The sequence below is a fragment of the Puma concolor genome, chromosome E4 (genome assembly GCF_028749965.1).
Source record: "Puma concolor isolate L17-30 chromosome E4, mPumCon1.1.hap2, whole genome shotgun sequence".
NCBI classification, from domain to species: domain Eukaryota; kingdom Metazoa; phylum Chordata; class Mammalia; order Carnivora; family Felidae; genus Puma; species Puma concolor.
In genome coordinates, this window is record NC_141683.1 from 54,099,064 (window position 1) to 54,119,313 (window position 20,250).

Sequence of the window (20,250 nt, forward strand, 5' to 3'; positions counted from 1 at the left end):
AGAGAGAGGTTTGGGATGGGGGGGGGGGGTAACGCGCAAGAGACAGGCAGAGAGCATGTGGTCATGGGTGGAGATCGGTATGTGTTCAGCCCAGGATCATGGGCAGGGAAGGGATATGAGGGGCTATGTAGGGTGTGGTCTTCTGGGCATTCCACTGCTATCAGGGCTTTTCTGGTCAGGTGATTGGGATGTTCTGGGTCATTGCAAAATGCCTTCATTAATGCCTCAAGAAATGAGCATACTGGGTTTTAGAGCATGAGTTAAACTTCTTTATATCTGGTTTTAACTGTTTTGGTCTAACTATAGTTGAGCAAGAGGGCTTGCTAACAGGTTCAGAAGCAATTTCAGGAGGGACTCAGAAACATCGATTTATTTGGCTTTTGGGATCAAGTCTACAGGAAACTAGCTCCAGAAACCCCAGAAATGACTTGGGCTACATCTGCCATGATTACTTTGGATTGTTACCCCGAATCTAAGGCAATCCTTCAGGTCTAGTTTGCAGACGCTGACTTGGTTCAGTTTGGGACTGGACTCTAAAGGTGAAGGGTAGGTCAGACACGATTGGTTTCCTAATATTCCCTTAGTGTAATCGCTTGGACTATCTTCCTCTGTTTCTATTTATTTTCATTATAATCTTAATGAACAGTGGTAATAGGAGTGTCAACTGGGGGAGGGAGTAGGTTATGGAGAATCCACGTATGAGGGAGGGTTAGGGTGTGGAGGATGAAGAGGACTCAGTCGGACTCCCACTCTTTACCTAAAGCTGTTCAGAAAATCCAGGTGACTCAGCTCTAGTGCTTTCTATTTTGTGCATGGGTTTGTGTTTGAGGATGTCATTCCCTCTCCCTACATAAATGATTTACACTGGAGAGGTCTCAGGTCCTAGCTGTACTTTAACCAGGGTTTTTAGTTAATCTAAACTCTATCCATACACCCTGCTGTTTCCCATTCCTTGTCCTCCTCATCCCTGTCCCACCTTGAGCTGAAAGCTGATTATACTTCTATGGCTCTGGGTACACATCTAATATCATACATAATATTTCTACCTGTCAAAAGGTAGTTTCTGTGACATTAGAACAAAAGTTCCTACTACTTCTTCCTTTTAACCTGCATATAACTTTATACTTTCTATGCAATAATAATCCGGTTTATTTTATACTCTAGCTGTTTACGTGCATATCATATTGTATTCCTCTTACTAGACTGTTCAATTTCCTTAAGGCAGGGACACATGACTTATTCGAATATCTTTGTATTTTCCCCTCATTCCTGCCCTTCTCACTCTCTAACCTCCTCATCAGTAATAGGATATTTGTCTGTAAATAAGGAGTTGGGTATGTATATGATGTATTCAACCTTTCCTAGTCTCTGTTTCATATAAGTTGGTTGGAATCTAAAAACCTTTTCTAGTTTTAATATAAACAAACAATGCCTTACGTTGGCAATTACACATCCCAGAGTATTATTTACCCATGTGCTAGCTTACTCACTCTGCATAACTTAAAACGTGGTTTAGTAAAAAAAAAAAAAAAAAAAAAAAAGACAAAATCAAAAGAAGAACAATGTAGTACAGGCATATCAGAAAATACAGTGAGGGGCGCCTGGGTGGCTCAGTCAGTTAAGCCTCCACTCAGGTCATGATCTCACAGTTCATGAGTTTGAGCCCCACATACGGCTCTCTGCCGATAGTTCAGAGCCTGGAGCCTGCTTCAGATTCTGTGTCTCCCTCTATCTCTGCCCCTCTCCCACTTATGCTCTGTCTCTCTCTGTCTCTCAAAAAATGAATAAACTTTAAAAAAAAAAAAGAAAATACATTGAAAAAATTCCTAAGGCATTATTTTAACTGATTTTTGTGTGCTCCAAAAAATAGCATTAATTTTTGAGTTCATTCTAAGAGCAAGAATGTATTTGATGACTTGTCATCCTCATTTGACTGATGAAAAAACTAAAGGCTCTAATGACATATACATAAAATGGATTTTTAAAAAACATCTGAGTACTTACTATGTGCAATGAACTATTCTAAGTCCTTTACATGAAATGACTCATTTAATTTTCATAATATACCACTGGTGGAGGCCAGGGCAGAGTCTAAATTTCTAGGCATTCTATATCAGATTTAAATAATAAAATACAAAATAAAACTAAATTGTTTCAGTTGTATTAAAGTGACACAGTAGTGATTTCTAAGCACAAATGACTGTAAAACATATAAGCTGTTTGTCTTTAGTAATACATTCTTAAAGTGTTATCTTAGCTCATGGAACTGCTCAGACACTATTTCACTGGATTAATACCTCTCAACACCCCGAAAAATGTTACTACTCCATAACAATTGGCAAAAATTTTGAACAGCAAAATCAGAAAAAGAGCTTAGTGCAATAGCTAAAATTCTTACGGTGTATTAATTTGGGAATAAAATCCAGAATGTCTTTTTGTTGTTGTTGTTGTTGTTGTTTTGCCAAATAACCATATAACCTTTCTTCTAAATAGACGCAGTCTCAGGGAACAAATTATTCTCTGTAATTTATACATCTACCCTAAGTGGGGAGTTCAAAGCATATAAATGTTTCTCACAGATTAGCTTTTATTGTAAACACCGAAGTAATTTTCAAAGCTTCTTTTCTCCTTTTTCTGCCAAATGTTTCTGTTTAATTATATTATTAAAATGAATTCTGGGAAGCCCCTTGGCTTTAAACTTACGCTCAACTGAAATATTGATGAAATAAAAAGAAATTTAACTTTAAAATCATATTTTATAAGAGAACCGTGAAAGGGATTTGCCGAGTGAGGCACAACTGTTAATAGTTTAAAGAAATTATATTATCTAGGCTGCTTGTAATGGAAGTTGGGTTATTTGCTTCACCTAAACAGGGAAGTTGGCATGTTTGCCTAGCAACAGCCGCTAAAACCTTCTGTTGTGGAAGGTTCCCTAGGAGTGAGAAGAAGGGAGGAGGAGGAAAAACAGGAGGAACAGATTAATCTGTTTTTCCTAGCAGGGGACTGAGGTCTGGCTCTTTGAGGAGGGAAAGGCTATCTAAGAGATAGCCTTTAGATTAGCATTCACTAACCTAATCCCTCCGTGATAGCTAGAAGTTAGTTATTTGTAGGATTGGGGTTACTACTGAGGAGGCTGAAGGGAAGGTTACAGATTTAGCGCACTTCAAAGGCAGTCAATTTCATTCAATAGAAAGACATCAATAGGTCTCCTAAAAAGGAGCTGAAATCTCAGTACAGGAGGGTGTCAGCAACTGAAAAGACCTCCGCTCAGAGTTTAGGAAGGTGTGTGATAATGTGTTTTACAAATATTATGAAACACTGCGATTGACTTTATCGAGTTAAAGGCAGTAGCTTCTCTAAATATAGTACTGTTCTTGGTATTGGTGATGCCTGCAGTGAAGAAAAGGACAGGAAAGCAAAATCTCTGCTCTCTTGGTCAAGACCTGAAACAAAAAAAGGCATAATGCAGAGGAGTTATTAACTGGGTGTGTGTATGAGGACCATCTCCACTGTGGACGATTTATCTTGAAATTGGGACTGTTATGATACCAAAAGAATTCCATTTCTCTCCTTTAAAAGCACGGGTTTGGTTAAGCGCAACTGGCTTGAAGGGGTCTCCCGCTACCTCCAAATCAAAATGCCTTCTTTTCCATAAGGGAGAAGAAACTTTCAATTATCACAAGGTTATCTTTTAGATCCAGGGAACTTTTCCATGGGCCGAAATCTTTCCGTTCTGCCCCAGACACCTATCGTCGGTTCACATAGGCCTGGAAACACATTTTGGAGCAGTGAGCGTCCAGGCCTTTCGGCCGTTTTCGCCGCGTTGGGAAGGGGGACTCTCTGGGACTCGGTGAGAGCGGTGACCAGGGCAAAGCTAGTGCGATCGGGAACCCGGATAAAACAGGACAAGAACAAATTCTCTGGGTGGGGGAGGGGGATATGAAAAGGAACAAGAGTGGAGGACTAGAACGGAGAAAGCCTAGGGGTAGAGGGAGTGCAGAGTTCGATGGAAACGTCAGAAATTTCCCAATCCCCTCGCGCCGTCTGGCCTCTCGCCTCTGGGCGCAAAGACGCTGGTGGGGGAGGGCAGGCGGACTGCTGGACCAGTTTGGCGGCTCCGGGCGTGGGTGCGCCCCGCGGGGAGGCGGAGAGCGTCGCGGGCCTCCCTCCCGGGCGTTGGCGGCCGGTGACTCAGAGCTTTCCTCCCGCGTCCGCCCCGCCCCTCCCCTCCGCGCGCCCCGCCCCTCCCCTCCGCGCGCCCCGCCCCACGAAGGAGGAGCCTCGCCATCGTCCCCGCCCCAGTCTCCGGGGCGGGCCGGAGCCCGAGGAAGAGGAAGGGGACGAGGACAACGAGCGACGGGGAGGAGGCGGAGGAGGAGGAGGAGGAAGAGGAGGCCGACCAACAAGATGGCCCCTGCTGCAGGAGCAGCCTCAGCAGCAGCAGGTGGGAGGCCGGAGGCGGCGCTGGCGGTGGCAGCGGCGGCCGTGGCCCGGCGGCCTGGGACAGAGTCAGAGTCGACGGTGGCGGCGGCGGCGGCGTTGGCTGCCGCGGCGGTGGCGACGGCCGCGGGGACTCGGAGCTGAGAGGAGCTGCTGCTCGGACCAGCGCGGTGAGCGAGCGGTAGGCGGCGGCGGTGGCATGGGGTGCGCGGCGGCCGCCGCCCGGCCCCCGTCGGGAACAATAGGCGGCCGCGGCGGGGAAGGGGCCGTCCTCGCCCGCCCTCCACCCCTCGGCGGTAGCGGCCACCCCTCCAACCCCCGGCCCTCGGCTTCAGCCCCGCCGCCGGCGGAGGGGCTTGTCAGCGGCCCGCGTCCTTAGGCCTTAGGCCTCCGAGCGCCGCCGGGAGGGCCTGCCTGGGTGGGTAGGCCGTGGGGAGGTGCGGACGCCGCCCCGGACGAGGGGAGGGCGCGGGAGACTTCGGCCGGAGGGAGGGGGCCCGAAGGCCGCCCAGCTCGGCGGTTACTCCGAGGGCCTCGGCGGGTGATGAGTGCGCGCAGGAAATGTTTTTTGGACCCCGGGTCGGTGGGGGGTGGGGAGATGAAGGCGTCTGTAAACTGGTACCGCCTCCGCCTCCTGGCACCCGGGGGCTGCTCCCCTCCCTAACCCCTGAAGCGCTCCCCTTGCTCGGCCAAGTGGGTTTTAACGGTGTCCATTTCCCTGAAAGCTCCAGGAGATCGAGCCAGATGGTCTTTCTTCCTGCTGGCGATCGGGAAATTGTGTATGCGGGTGTCTTTTTAAAAAATTTAAGTGCAACAACAAAAAACAAACAAGGTAAAATGTGATTATCGATAAGGGATGGGGAGGGATGGAGGACTAAGGGATGTTCTTAAAACATCTCTTGGCATCAGTTCTCTCTAAACATCAATTATGCCCACGTCCCGGGTGAGAGTGAAACAAGGGCTCTTTTGAAGCAGTAATAATATAACTCTTGACATCCCAGAATAGTCCATGAAACTGGAAACAAAGCCACTTACTGGCAACGCGAAGACAAATTGTAATGTTTGAATAGAACTTTTCTTCGAACGAACCGTTTTGCATTATTAATGTGCCGCATAAGAAACAACATTAACGTAGAATGGACCTAATGAAACATTTCTTCAGGAGGGAAGTGGTTCGTCTTCAGGCTAGAACTTCTTGTGTGCTGTCTCAGGCTCCAATTTTGCATTTCAGTAGTTTGTTCTAAGACTAACCTTTCCTGTAAGTTTGATTTCTGAAGCAGATTTTAATAAGGTTTCAAAACTTTTTTGGTAACTTTCAAAAACTAGAAACAACTGTTCTCTTTTGAATGTTGAGGTTTATGGAGAGGCAGCTCTTCATCGTATTTGCCCTGGGGTAGTGGCGCCTGTGATTTCAACTGTTAACTGCGACTACTAAATTTAATTTTTTGAGGCTTCCACCACGTCCATTTCCAAGTGGGGGCGGGGAGAATGATTCAAGTTATTTCTATTTCAGTTTCTACCTAGGTATGCAGAAATTTATATTAAAATAGTTTGGATGCATCCAGGAAGATTGCTTTCCACTATTTAATATAACATTCAGTTGTGTGGTCCAATCTAGTTTGTGTTCTTAAAAGGAAGATGGGCCTGTGCAGAGAAGATGCCAGTTAGTATCTTTCATCCATCTTTACGGTAAATTCCTAATTAGAATTTGTGTCCTAATTCAAAGCATTTTTAGGTTATGTGAAGTTTAATGTACGGTGCTAGTCCTTAATTCTTTGATGAGAATTGGTAGTAAATAGACAATTAAATAAACACAAGATTGAACTGTCTTATTGTTTAGGATTGAAGTATAGTGGGTAAATGTGAATAACTTTTATGCCTAGCATAAATAATGTGGATATTTTGATTTTTAAGTGATGGGGAAAGAACAGCTTTCACATGCCTCCAGCTAATGTGAATGTTCTGGGAATAAGTTTTAGAAAGGACACTTTTTTAAGTGCTTAAATTCATAATTTTTTCTTTTTTTATGCTGAATTTTGTTAGGTCAGTACAAAATGCAACTAAAGACAAGTTTGTAAATTGTAAGTGGTTAGTGTGCTTTGTTATGAAAAAAAATCTCATCATGTCGTGACAGGGACTGATTTTCCTCATACTTAATATCCTTTGCCTGACAACATTTTTTAGTGTTAAGGGTTTGTGTTTGAAATTGGATGTTGATCCAACAATTTATTGAGTTTGGGTTGAGTCTGGGTCCCTATTTTTGTTTAATATTGAAAAATCTTTTAGAGAGTTCTGGGTTTTTTTTGTTATTTTTGTTTTTTTTTTTTAATTTTTTTTTTTCAACGTTTATTTATTTTTGGGACAGAGAGAGACAGAGCATGAACGGGGGAGGGGCAGAGAGAGAGGGAGACACAGAATCAGAAACAGGCTCCAGGCTCTGAGCCATCAGCCCAGAGCCCGACGCGGGGCTCGAACTCCCGGACCGCGAGATCGTGACCTGGCTGAAGTCGGACGCTTAACCGACTGCGCCACCTAGGCGCCCCGAGAGTTCTGGTTTTAATAAGTGCCAAAACTCTTTTAAGATGTGATCCCTGCATTGTGATATTTTATTGGTGTTTATTCTGATAATTTAAGTTTCTCAGGTAGTATTTAAGAATTTCCTTGTATTTTCTTCGTAATATTAGAAGTTAGTATATTTGATTCATTTGAAGATATTTGAAAAGGATTTTTGTAGCTAAAAGTTAAATTTTTAAGGCATCTTTGTTAAATGAGTAAAAACATTCTCATTTAATCCTATTTAGGCTGTAATATTTTGTGGTATTGTTCTCACTTTACATACGAAGAATCTGAGGCTAGGAGAAGCTATGTAACTAGCAAAAAAGGCCACATAATTAATAGGTAAAAGAGCTTACTCAAACCCAGGTCTTGTGGCACAAATTAGATGCTTTACTACTGCCACCATGTGTCTCAAGGTTTAACTTTGAAGCCTCTCCTATGTCGACAGATTCCTTGTTTTGGCCACAAGCTATGCTTTGTAATTCTGTACTTGTCTTTAGCCCTAATAGCTTTTCTATTAACATTATTTGTACCCTGCCAAATATTCGCTTACAAGTTTGAGAAAGTATGTATTCATGTGAATTACAAATGAAAGACTTATTTTTACTTTTAGCAGATTTGAACGTTGTTGATATAGAAACTCCTACCATTTATATAGGACAGATTTATAGTATCACTCTAATGGCTTCATGGCTTTAATTTGCTATGTAAACAGTTACGAAATTGTGCCTTTGAAATACTGCATGGAAATTTAAAAGTGACTTTAGAAACGTTCAGGGATGTTAAAGTTGGGTCAGCTAACATTTGAAATTCTTCATTTATGCTTTTTAAAAGCCATAGCCCATTTAGAATTCTGCAGAACTTTTGTTTCTACATCTTGGGGTTTGAATTGGAATTTTATGAGGGTCTAATCAGCCTACTCTCCGATAGATCTTGTAAGTTGTTGACACCCAGCAAAGTGAAGAATGCGCTGGTAAATGATCCTTGTTTGGTGGATGCCTCAGAGCAAGATGTTCTTTGGCAGGGTATACTGACCTGGTTTAGCTTTGGCCCTGACGCGCAGGAGTTCAGGTATTCTTTGGGATTAGATTCAAATGGATTTAAATTCTCACATTGGCCTGCGTCAAAAACAGTCACAGATTTCAGTATCAGCCCGTTCTCTAGGACCCTCTTAAAGATCTCCTTCTCTTTTGTTTAATCCTGAAATCTATGCTAGATTTGGACCAGCCTTGGAGGCTGTTCGGGCATGAGATTAATTTGTCTGGCATTATATAAAGGAATATTTCTTATTCCATAGTTTCTTAAGGTAGATTCTACACATTTTCAAGTGTACAGTTTACTAATCCTAAATAATGATGTCCTACATCCCCGAGACAGTTAACTTTATAGCACATTTATTTATATCCATTACTGGTCAGACTTGTGCCTGTTCACTTCTTATGTAATATTCTTGTTTACTCTATGTAATATTAGACACTTGTTATTAATTCACAGTGTTTTCCTAATTGGTTGAGTTTTGGGAGAAAAATTCTAGTAAAAATTTGAGTTCACCTTTCATGCACAGTTGAGCTGACTGAAATAGTGACCTGTTGTTGTAGAGGAATAAATATTTTAAGGTTCATTTATATTTTTCCTTGAGATTATTTACAAATGAATGTCATATGTCAACAATATTTTGATGTTTGTCAAGCATTTTAACACCAATGTCAGTACTCATCTCACTGATTATTATCGTGCATATATGGTAATATTTAACTTAATATTATCGTGCATATATGGTAATGCATTTTATTTAAAAATCTCCAAGATCTAAATAGCATTTGAACATGGTAGCAGTGTTTTTGAAGAAGAGTTCTAAAGGGGTCATTATTATATATATATATATATATATATATATATATATATATATATATATATAAATTTTTGTGATGCTTATTTACTTATTTTTGAGAGAGAGAGAGAGTGTGGGGGAAGAGCAGAGAGGCAGAGGGAAAGGGGGAGAATCCCAAGCAGGTTTCACGCAGTCAGTGCAGAGTCCGATGCAGGGCTGGAAACCATTCAGATCGTGACCTGAGCCAAAACAGACTTGGACGTTTAATCAACTGAGCCTCCCAGGTGTCCCTTAACATAAAATCAAAAAAAAAAATTTTTTTTTTTAATGTTTATTTTTGAGAGACAGAGAAAGTGCAAGCAGAGGAGGGGCAGAGACAGAGGGAGACACGGAATCCGAAGCAGGCTCCAGGCTCTGCACTGTCAGCATAGAGCCCAATGCAGGGCTCAAACTTAGGAACCACGAAATCATGACCTGAGCTGAAGTCAGAAGCTTAACCGACTGAGCCACCCAGGTGCCCTGCATAAAAATTTTTTAAAATAAAGTTCAGGTCATTTAACATAAAACTAATGATTTTATTTATTTATTTATTTTAAGTTTATTTATTTTTGACACAGAGAGAGAGAGTGCGAGCGTGAACTAGGGAGGGGCAGAGAGAGAGGGAGACACAGAATCCAAAGCAGGCTCCAGGCTCCGAGCTGTCAGCACAGAGCCTGATGCAGGGCTCGAACCCACGAACCGTGAGATCATGACCTGAGCTGAAGCCAGACACTCAACCGACTGAGCCACCCAGGTGCCCCAACTAATGATTTTAAAGTGAGCAGTTTAGTAGCAGCATATTCATGATGTTGTGCAGCCACCACTGTCTAATTCTAAAACCCTTTTATCACCCCCAAAGGAAACTGTACCCATTAGGCAGTTTCTTCCCATTTTCTCCTCCCCCTGGTCCCTAGCAACTTTCTGTTGCTTTCTACTTTGTCTCTGTGGATTTAACATAAAACGATAGAGTCAAGATTAAGGGATAGTACTTTGTATAATTGAACATGCAGAAAAAACTTGGGATAGGATTGTTAGGGATCAGAAACCATCTCATTCTTTGCATGCTTCTCTTGAGTACAGTAGGCAGACTGCCAGAGACTCTTTATGTGAGAAAAGTTGAAAGTCACAGCGATTTGCAGTTTTAGTTTTTGATCATTCCAAAAGAGTTCTACTCAAATTCTCAGACTCATTTATATTTCCTTATTGGGTTATGAGAATTAACTATAATGTTCTATACAAATGTGAACAACTAATACTTATTTTGCTCTTTGCAATTTGCCTTCTGTTTTCTCCCTCTCTGGTTTTTTTTTTTTTAATTTTTCTTAATGTGTAGAAGAAACTTGGAATGTGTAGGACTTACCTGAGATGATACCAGAAAATGATTGTTAGGTTGAAATTCTTTGATCTTTATGAATCTGTTTTATAATTTTATTCAGCTGATCTTTGAGGACATTTAGAGTTAAAATTTGCCTGACACTATGCTATTAATCCCATGTTGAATAAACCTTAAAAACCTAGGTTTTGGCTCTATATCTGACTCCTTCCAAAAATGTAGACACTGTTATAGAAGCAATTGATTTGTAGCTTGTTTTGATTGGCTTAGTTCATTGATTGAGAGAGAAATCTGTTGGACTTTTTTTCATTCTGGAATAAAGTATAATAAAGTTGGACTTCTGTAAATTTATTTTTCTAAGTAATCTCTATACCCAACATGGGGCTCAAATTCACAACCTCAACATCAAGAATCACATGTTCCACCAACTGAGTCAGCCAGGCACTCCTGATGTCTGTGAATTTAGAATTGCTCAATTTGAAGTTTCAATTTTGAGCTTTGGAAGTACTCTTTTATCCTTACCTTAAGTTCAAAATGGTACTCCCTTCCCTCCCCCCAATTAAATTGAAATCTTAAAACTTACAGTGTGAAGCACAGAACAGATTTCATATTAATAAGATTTTTTTAAGTTTGTTGGTTGGTTGGTTGGTTGGTTGGTTGGTTGGTTTTGAGAGAGAGAGAATCCAAGCAGGCTCCATGCTGTCAGGGCAGAGCCTGATGTGGGGCTTGATCTCGTGGAACTGTAAGATCATGACCTGAGCCAAAATCAAGAATTGGACGCTTAACCAACTGAGCCACCCATGTGCCTCATTAAAGATTTGTAGTAAGTTACAGGAAATCTATGTGGAGAAGAAAAATTTAAATTTTGAAATTAATCCTCCCCTTTTTTTAAACATGATTTTAAATATTCTTATTCTCTTAATTGTTTCCAAATGTCAGAGTTCTTGATCAGACTTCAAAAACTTCAAAAGAAGTCCTTGGCAACCTCCAAAGTTACCTTACTAATCTCCTCTTTTTAGGGGAAAATTTATTTAGTTGTAAGAACAACTTAAAGAGTGATGAGAAAGAATTACTTAAGAATATTTACAACTCAATGCAGTAATATTCCTTCTTTTCTTTAATAGAGACTTTTTTCAGAAAAGTAAACTAAATATTTGTGTTTTTATATACACCTCATTAATTTTTGATAGTGACATTTACTGGAAAACTAGTATAGTAAATCGAGATTCAATCATTAAAATAACAACTTTAAGGGAGATGATGTTTAGAGATCTATGCTTAAAAATATGGTTTAGTGGGGAGCGCCTGGGTGGCTCATTCAGTTGAGCATCTGACTCTTGATTTAGGCTCAAGTCATGATCTCATGGTTTGTGGGATTGAGCCCCACATCAGGCTCCATGCTGATGGTGCAGAGCCTGCTTGGGATTCTTCCCTCTTTCTCTGCCCCTTCCCTGCTTTCTTGCACACTCTTTCTCTCTCTCAAAATAAATGAACTTAAATATATATATATGGTTTAGGGGCACCTGGATGGCTTAGTTGGTTAAGCATCCAACTCTTGGTTTTGGCTCAGGTCATGATCTCACAGTTCATGAGTTGGAGCCCAGCCTTGGGCTCTGTACTGACAGCATGGAGGCTGCTTGGGATTCTGTCTCTCTCCCTCTCTGCCCCTCCCCTGCTCACACTGTTTCTGTTTCTTTCAAAATAAATAAAGTTAAAATATATATATGGTTTAGTGTGCGATTTGTGAATGGAGGATTATTGTATTGTTGACTTTATTATAGAACAATATTTCATCTATCCATGTCCCAGTTTAGAATAAGAAGTATACAAAAAGTTTTAATTGTCACAAGATTAATGAGCCAGATCATCTGCACTAAGGCACTGGCTTAGGAGCTCTCTTGGTTTTTACATAATTCTAATAAATTTGATTGTTTTCTGATCCCACAGCAGATTAAAAGGTGCAAATTTGCTGTGGGAATAGAGGCACTATAGGTAAAATGGAGAGCAAGGGGACAGGTGACAGGGAAAAAACCACATTAGCTTGGGGCCTTGTAACATAGACTCTGAGTATGTCATTAGTTTTTGTGTTGTGCTAATAACCTATTCCTGATGATAAAGTCATTGTGGGAAAATTCAATTGTGTTTTAATTTTGGGAGTCATAAAAATGTACAGAGTACATTTGGACACAGGCTTTGGAGTCAGATATATCTAGGTTCTCATCTTCTATCACTTAAGCTTTATGATTCTTTATCCCTAAAAATAGAAATGGTAATTCCTTCCATTAAAGATTTGTTTTGAAGTTTAAATGAGATAACATACATAGTATAGTACCTGATATCTAGTATTGATTCAATAAATGTTATTCCCCTCCTTAAATTCTGTTCAACAAAAATCATTTTAGAAAAATTTTCATCTAAAATATTTGAAAAAGTTTTGTTTTTCAAGGTACATATAAACTTTGTATAAGTTAGGATTAAATATATGTGTACTTTTTTTTTTTTTTAAGATTTTACTTTTAAACAATCTCTACACCTGATGTGGGGCTCGAACATACAACCTGGAGATCAAGTCACATGCTCTACTGACTGAGCTAGCCAGGCACCCTGTATGTGTACTTTTGAAGGTAGTGGTCAGGAATGAGATACCATTCTCATTTTCTTCCCACATCAGTCTTTCATTAGTATGGATCTGTGCTGTTCAGTACCAACCACTAGCTACAAATGGCTACTTAAATTTAAAATTTTTTCCTAGACTTAATTTTTTTTACAGCAATTTTAGGTTTACAGAAAATTGTCCTGAAGATACAGAGTTTCCACATACGTCTTCCTTCTACAGTTACTTCTGTTAACATCTTGCATTATTGTGGGGCATTTGTTATAGTTGATGAGCCAGTTTTGGTAAATGGTTATTAACTAAATTCCATAGTTTATATGAGGGTTCACTTTTAGTGCTGTGTAGTTCTGTGGGTGAGAATGTCTTCTTTCACTTAGCAATGTAACATTTAAGGTTCTAGCTTGTTTCTTTTTACTGTTAAATAATATTCCATTTTATGGATAAATCTAAGTTTTAGTTAATTAAAATAAAGGAAATTTAAAATTTAGTTCCTCAGTTGCACTAGCCACATTTCAGTGGCTCAGTAGCCACATGTGCCCAGTGGTAATTACCATATTGGAAAACGAAGATCTAGAACACTTGCATCATCTCAGGAAGTTTCTTATTGAAGAGTGCTGATATAAACTATCCTCCCGGGGTGCCTTGGGTGGCTCAGTCAGTTAAGCATCCAACTCTTGATTTCATTTCGGCTCAGGTCATGATCTCGTGGTTCATGAGACTGAGCCCCACGTCAGGCTCTGCGCTAACAGCATGGAGCCTACTTGGGACTCTCACTCTGCCCCTTCCCTGCTGGTGCATGCTCGCTCTCAAAATAAATAAATAAACTTAAACAAAACAAAGCAAAACACCAATACTTCCAGCATCCAGTTCTCCATTTATATTCACTCTCACAGAAAGCTTACTTTACATGATCTCAGTTTGTCCTCAAGCCTACATTTCCAGTGCTTGTTGCTTGTGTTGCTGGCAGCCCTAAACTATACATAATAAACTGGATTCCCAGAAAAAACCAGCCTTTACAAATAAATATTGTCCATTAATGGTTTCCTAGGTTTCTTATCAGGGTATCATCTTTTGCTCCATTTTTCATTGTTCCTAAAATTTTATTTTTCTCTAAACCTTTTGAATATTTATCAAAGGTATACAGATCTCAGAGCTAAGAAATGGCAGCACTGAGATGAGAATCTAGACCTTCTTATTCTAGTTCTCTCATGGGCTCCCCACCAATTGGGGTTGCCTTTACAATCACTTTTGAAGAGGTAATTGGAGACCATTTGATTCTATGCTATAGAATTTTTAACAGTATATTTATAGGTCGAAACTATAAATTTAATAGTGATATACTCATTCTTAAACAATTAGAATCTTAAATGAAGACATTTATCCCTTTAGCCGATTTCTTTCTATAATTCAGTTATGATGGAAAAATTTTTTGCTTTCATGTGTGAGTCATTTTTTAGGTAACCAAAATTAATTTCCAGGACTAATATGAATTGGCTGGTAAGGGTGAATAGAATTGAATTGAACATTATTGACATCCAGAATTCTCTGCTGGTACCTGGATATTACACTTGGATTCTATTCAAACTACACTTTAATTTGTAAAATCCAATCGGTTACCACATGAACTTTAACTTGTATCTTTTTTAACTCATCATGTTAAAGTTTTCAGAACTTGAAAAATGGAGAGCCTTGTGTTAGTCTCTTTTGCTTGCCTTTTTTTTTTTTTTTTTTTTTTTTTTGTGATAAGTTGTACCTCTAATTTTGCTGATACTGTAGCCGTTTTGTGTTAGGTCTTGATTTGACCTTCCTTGTACACTGACTATGCTTGCTCAAAAGTCAGTTTTATGGAGACATTATGTTAAAGAGTAGTAGTCTTTCATATTTTAGTACTGTACTTAAAAAAACTTAGATTTTTTACCTTCCTTTTGAAATGCTTTCCCTATAATTACTGCTTTTAAAACCCATGTTTTATGTGTCAAATTTTGTATTAGTTACCCCATTGAAAGCAGTTTTTGAACTGTTTTTGATTAAATACTCTTTGCTGGAGTCTGGCTTTTCTTTAACATTTCTAGAAATTTTTTAAAAAGGGTGAGGTTTTTCATATATTTAGAAAAATTGAGTTACAGTTTCTGTGGATTGACTCATTATCTAAGTCAGTTTTTTTCAGAAATGTCAATTTATTATGTAGGTATGCAGTTGATGAAAACCTGTTCATAAGAGCATAGAAGCCCCTTCTAGTTTTTCCTTCTACTGCTATTAGAAAAAGAGATGGTTTTGTGAAATAAGAAAGTCCTTATAATAATAGATAGATTTCTAAATGCTTTTAAGAACAACTTAGAGAAGCGCCTGGGTGGCTCAGTTGATTAAGCATCCCACTTTGGCTCAAGTCGTGATCTCACGGTTAGTGGGTTTGAGCCCCACGTCAGGCTCTGTACTGACAACTCAGAGCCGGTAGTCTGCTTAGGATTCTGTCTCCCTCTGTCTCTGCCCCTTCCCCTCTCTGGCTGTGTCTCTTTCTGTCTCTCAAAAATAAATAAACATTTAAAAAGTTTTAAAGAAAAGAACAGCTTAGAATATCACAAAACCCACAATAAAGCATCATTGAATATTGAAGTAGTAGCACCTAATCTCCTAATGATTGACATGCATCAGTTAATTCATTGTACTCAGTGTCAAGATAAAACTCAACAGCTTTTTAGACGCATAATGACAAAATGGTGAGGGGATTGGAGGGGAAAGAATTAAGGAGTAAAATCCTGTCAATAGATTCTCCATATTTGGGAAATGTTTCACATTGTTGATTTTTTAAAATTCTTTTTTTTTAAGATGTTTTAATTTTTCTTTTCAGTTTATTTATTTTGAGAGAAAAAGAGCACAAGCAGGGGAGGGGCAGGGAGAGAGGGAGAAAGAGAATCCCAAGCAGGCTCTGCATTGTCAGTGCAGAGTCTGACACGGGGCCCGAACCCACAAACTGTGAAATCAAGACCTGAGCTGAAGAGTCGGATACGTAACTGACTGAGCCACCCAGGTGACCCTAAATGAAGACTTTAAAAACAAACAAAAAAAATTTTTTTAATGTTTGTTTATTTTTGAGAGATAGCGCAAGCAGGAGAGGCAGAGAGGGAGACACAGAATCCGAAGGAGTCTCCAGACTCTGAGCTTTTAGCACAGAGCCCGATGCAGGGCTCGAACGCACAGGCCGCAAGATCACGACCTGAGCCAAAGTCGGCTGCCCAACTGACTGAGCCACCCAGGCACCCCTACCCTAAAAGACTTTTTAAGAGCAGTTTTATATTCACAGCAAAATTGAGAAGGTACTGAGATTTCCCATATACTCCTTGTTCCCACATGCACAGCATCCACCACCAGAGTGGTAAATTTATTACCAAAAAAAAAAAAGATTAAAGTTCATAGTTTACATAGGGTTCATTCTTGGTGTGGTACATTCTGTGGGTTTGGACAAATGTGTAATCACATGTATTCACAATTGTAGTATCATACAGAGTATTTTTGTTGCCCAGAAAAATCCTGTGTTCTGCCTGTTCATCCATGTTCACCCCAGCTCCTTGCAGCCAGTGATCTTTTTGTCTCAGTAGTTTTGCCTTTTCCAGAATGTCCTGTAGTTGGAATTCTACAGTAGGGAGCCTTTTCAGATGGCTTCTTTTAGTATTATCTATGTTTTTTCATACCCTAGTAGGCTCATTTCTTACTTAAAAAAATTTTTTTTAATGCTTATTTATTTTTGACAGAGAGAGAGAGACAGAACATGAGCAGGGGAGGGGCAGAGAGAGAGGGAGACACAGACTCCGAAGCAGGCTCCAGGCTCTGAACTGTCTGCACAGAGCCTGACGCGGGGCTTGAACTCACAGACCGTGAGATCATGACCCGAGCCGAAGTCAGACGTTCAACCGACTGAGCCACCCAGGCGCCGCTAGGCTCATTTCTTCTTAACGCTGAATGATATTCCATCATCTGGATATACCACAGTGTATTTTTACATCTATTTACTGAAGAGTATCTTGGTTGGTTGTTTCCAAGTTTCGGCAGTTATGAATTAAGCTGCTCTAAATGTCCATTTGCAGGTTTTTGTGTAGACTTAAGTGTTCAGTGCCTCTGGGTATATGGCGAGGAGAGTGACTGCTCGGTTGTATGGTAAGAGTATGTTTAGTTTATAAGAAATACCAGGGGCGCCTGGGTGGCGCAGTCGGTTAAGCGTCCGACTTCAGCCAGGTCACGATCTCGCGGTCCGTGAGTTCGAGCCCCGCGTCGGGCTCTGGGCTGATGGCTCAGAGCCTGGAGCCTGTTTCTGATTCTGTGTCTCCCTCTCTCTCTGCCCCTCCCCCGTTCATGCTCTGTCTCTCTCCGTCCCAAAAATAAATAAACGTTGAAAAAAAAAAATTTAAAGAAATACCAAACCGTCTTCCAAAGTTGCTTTCCCATTTCGCATTCCTACCAACAATGAATGAGAGGTCCTGTTGCTCCGATTTTTGCCTCCATTTGGTGTTGTCTGTGTTCCAGGTTTTGACCATTCTAATGGGGTGTGTAATGGTATCACATTGTTTTAATTTGCATTTCCCTGATGACTTATGATGTGGAGTCTCTTCCTATGTTTATTTGGAATATAATATTGTATAGTTGGAATCATACAACATGTAGTCTTTTCAGATTAGCTTCTTTGTCCTTATCTCTTTTTTTTTTAAGGTTTTATTTATTTAAGTAATCTCCACATCCAGTGTAGGGCCAACCCCAAGATCAAGGGTTGCACGCTCTTCTGACTGAGCCAGCCAGGAGTCCCTATCCTTATCTTTTTAATCTGCCACTTTACCTTTCGTTTTACCTAGCTTATAGATATTTTTAAGGATATCTTTAATTTTGGAGGCATACTTTCTTCTAAATATTAAGTACCAGTATTAAAAAAAATTAACTCATTTTGTGGTGATACATCCTGCTGTGCTAAGTCCCCTTGCCATTTTACATTATCTTTTATGTGAATCGTCCCAATACTATCTTTAGAGATATGAAATTTGTCACAGTCAGGCAGAATAGTGATTTTTTTCAGTCACATTCAACAATTATTGAGCAAATATTACATGCCCTGCAGCAATATGGACTTTCTCTTACAGAAAGAGCATAGGATATATTGGAAACATCAGAGCATCTAATACAGGCTTGGCTAAAAAAGATTCTTGAAAGAGCTTCCCGAACTGAGTGGGACTTACAGGATGAGTAGAGGTTTAACAGTCTAGATTTAGGAGACTACTTGAGCCCAACAAGACCTAGAGTGAAAAGAATATATTGTGTGCAGGGAAAACGTTAATACTTCTGTTGGTAGAGAGTAAAATATGAGGCAGATGGTGATGAAAAATAAGATTAGAATGGTAAGTGGGGGCCAGATCCTGAAGATCTTTATGGCATGTTCAAGTTGGTCCTCATTAGGTACCATCAAAGAAATTGTTGTTGATGTTACTTGTTTTTCAAATCGAGGTATAATATACATGCAGTAAAAAGTAAAAATCTTAGAGCTATATCTTAATGACTTTTTACATATATACACTTGTGGTATAACAGATTACTACCTAGATGAAGATATATAGTGTTTCTAGCACCTAAGAATTCTTTTTGCTCTTTCCCAGACCATACTTTTCCCCACTGCCTCTCATCTTCCCCAACAGTTATGCTGACTTCTAACATCATAAACTACTTTGCCTCTTCTTAAATGAAGTCATATATCATGTATTCTTTTTCCTTCCTCTATAAATTAAAGCCTTCAGTAGGTGCTATTTGGTATCTGGCTTTGTTCATTATGATACTGTGAAATTCATCTATATTATATGTAACAGATCAGTCTTTTTATTATTGCTGTATAGTATTCCATTTTGTAAATTAATCACAGTTTATCCATTCTACTGCTGTTGGACATTTGGGTTGTTTCCAGTTTGTTTTCAGCTTTCTATGAATAAACCTCTAAGAACATTCTTGTACATGTCTTTTTTTTAAAAAATTATTTATTGTTTTAAGTTTCTTTATTCTGAGAGAGAGAGAGAGAGAGAGAGTGAGTTGGGGAGGGGCAGAGAAAGAGAATCCCAAGCAGGCTCCGCACTGTCAGCACAGAGCCCGACGCGACGCGGGCTCTAACTTATGAACCGTGAGAACATGACCTGAGCCGAAACCAAGAGTGGGACTCTTAACTGACTGAACCACCTAGGCACCACTTTGTATATGTCTTTTGATGGACAGAGTCATCTCTCTTGTGTAAATACCTAGGAGTGGAATTTTGGGGGTCATTGGTAGACTTTTGTTTGGCCTAAGTAGCTACTGTCAGTTTTCCAAAGTGAAATGTGCCAACTTACACTGCCTGAGAATTTCACATGCTCATATCATCTTTGGTATTGTTAGTTTTGAAAAATTTTAGCCCTTCTGGTAGATATGGAGTGGTATCTCATGGTCATTTTAATTTAAATTCTCCTCCTGTGTAAACGATGTTCTATAACTTCAGTTGGCATATTGTATACCCATTGGCCATTTGGATATTGTTGGAAAGGTTTGTTCATGTCTGTTGTCTGTTTTGTTTGTTTGGAATTGAAGCTTCTTATTATGGGATATACATACCACTATTAGTGTTGGGTGTTCTCCGTTTTTTAATTGAGTTGTTTTGTCATGGAAGAAAACAGGTGAGTGACTAGCAGCTGTGTGGAGGGTAGAGGGAGGCAAGAACAAAGCTGGAGACTGAGGCCAGTTAAAGGGTAACTGTGTGGGGGCACCTGGATGGTTCAGTCGATGAAGCATCCGACTATTGATTTTGGCTCAGGTCATGATCTTAACAGTTCGTGAGTTCAGGACCTGGGTTGGACTCTGCGCTGAACAGTGCTGAGCCTGCTTAGGATTCTCTCTCTCCCACTCTCTGTACCCCTCCCCTGCTTGTGTGTGTTTTCTCTCTCTCAAAATAAATAAATTAAAAAAAAAAAAAAGTTACTGTGTGATCCAAGTGAGAGAGACTATATGCTCTATGAGAGCAGGGTCATTGTTTCTTTTAGGGCTGTATCTTCAGATCCAAGGACAGCGACTGGTATATAGTTGTAGGCGCTCAATAAGTATTTTTTGAGTGGATGAATAGAGTAGAGTAGAATTTGAGTAGAGATGGAAAGGAATATATAGATGTAAAAGATAATAAAATTTTTTAATAGGAGTAGAAAAAGATGGAATCTAGGATAATTACCAGATTATCAGATTTGTACATTTGTACATTGTCAGATTGAATAGTGGTGTCACCAAAGAAGCAAAGACTGCAGAAGGAATTGCCAGTTTAAAAATAGGGATGTTTAGTTACCATGTGACCTTGAGCTTATTACCTAACATCTGTGCTTCAGTTTCCTTAACTCTAAAATTAAGCTTTGTAATGATACTGATAGGGTCATTGTGAGGGCTAAGTGAGATAAT

The 20,250-nt window shown here is 39.8% G+C and overlaps 1 protein-coding gene across 3 annotated transcripts in view; it reads left to right on the plus strand.

Moving 5' to 3' along the window:
- Window positions 1–4,472: 4,472 nt before the first annotated feature.
- RC3H1 (ring finger and CCCH-type domains 1) overlaps window positions 4,473–20,250 on the plus strand; it is an 87,236-nt gene continuing 71,458 nt past the window's right edge. For 2 of the 3 annotated variants that reach the window (XM_086693712.1, XM_086693715.1), the window contains exon 1: window positions 4,473–4,610. The gene's annotated coding sequence lies outside the window, so the exon portion shown is untranslated. Of the gene's footprint in view, window positions 4,622–20,250 lie in introns of all 3 variants that reach the window. The other variant, XM_086693714.1, reaches the window with a different exon arrangement.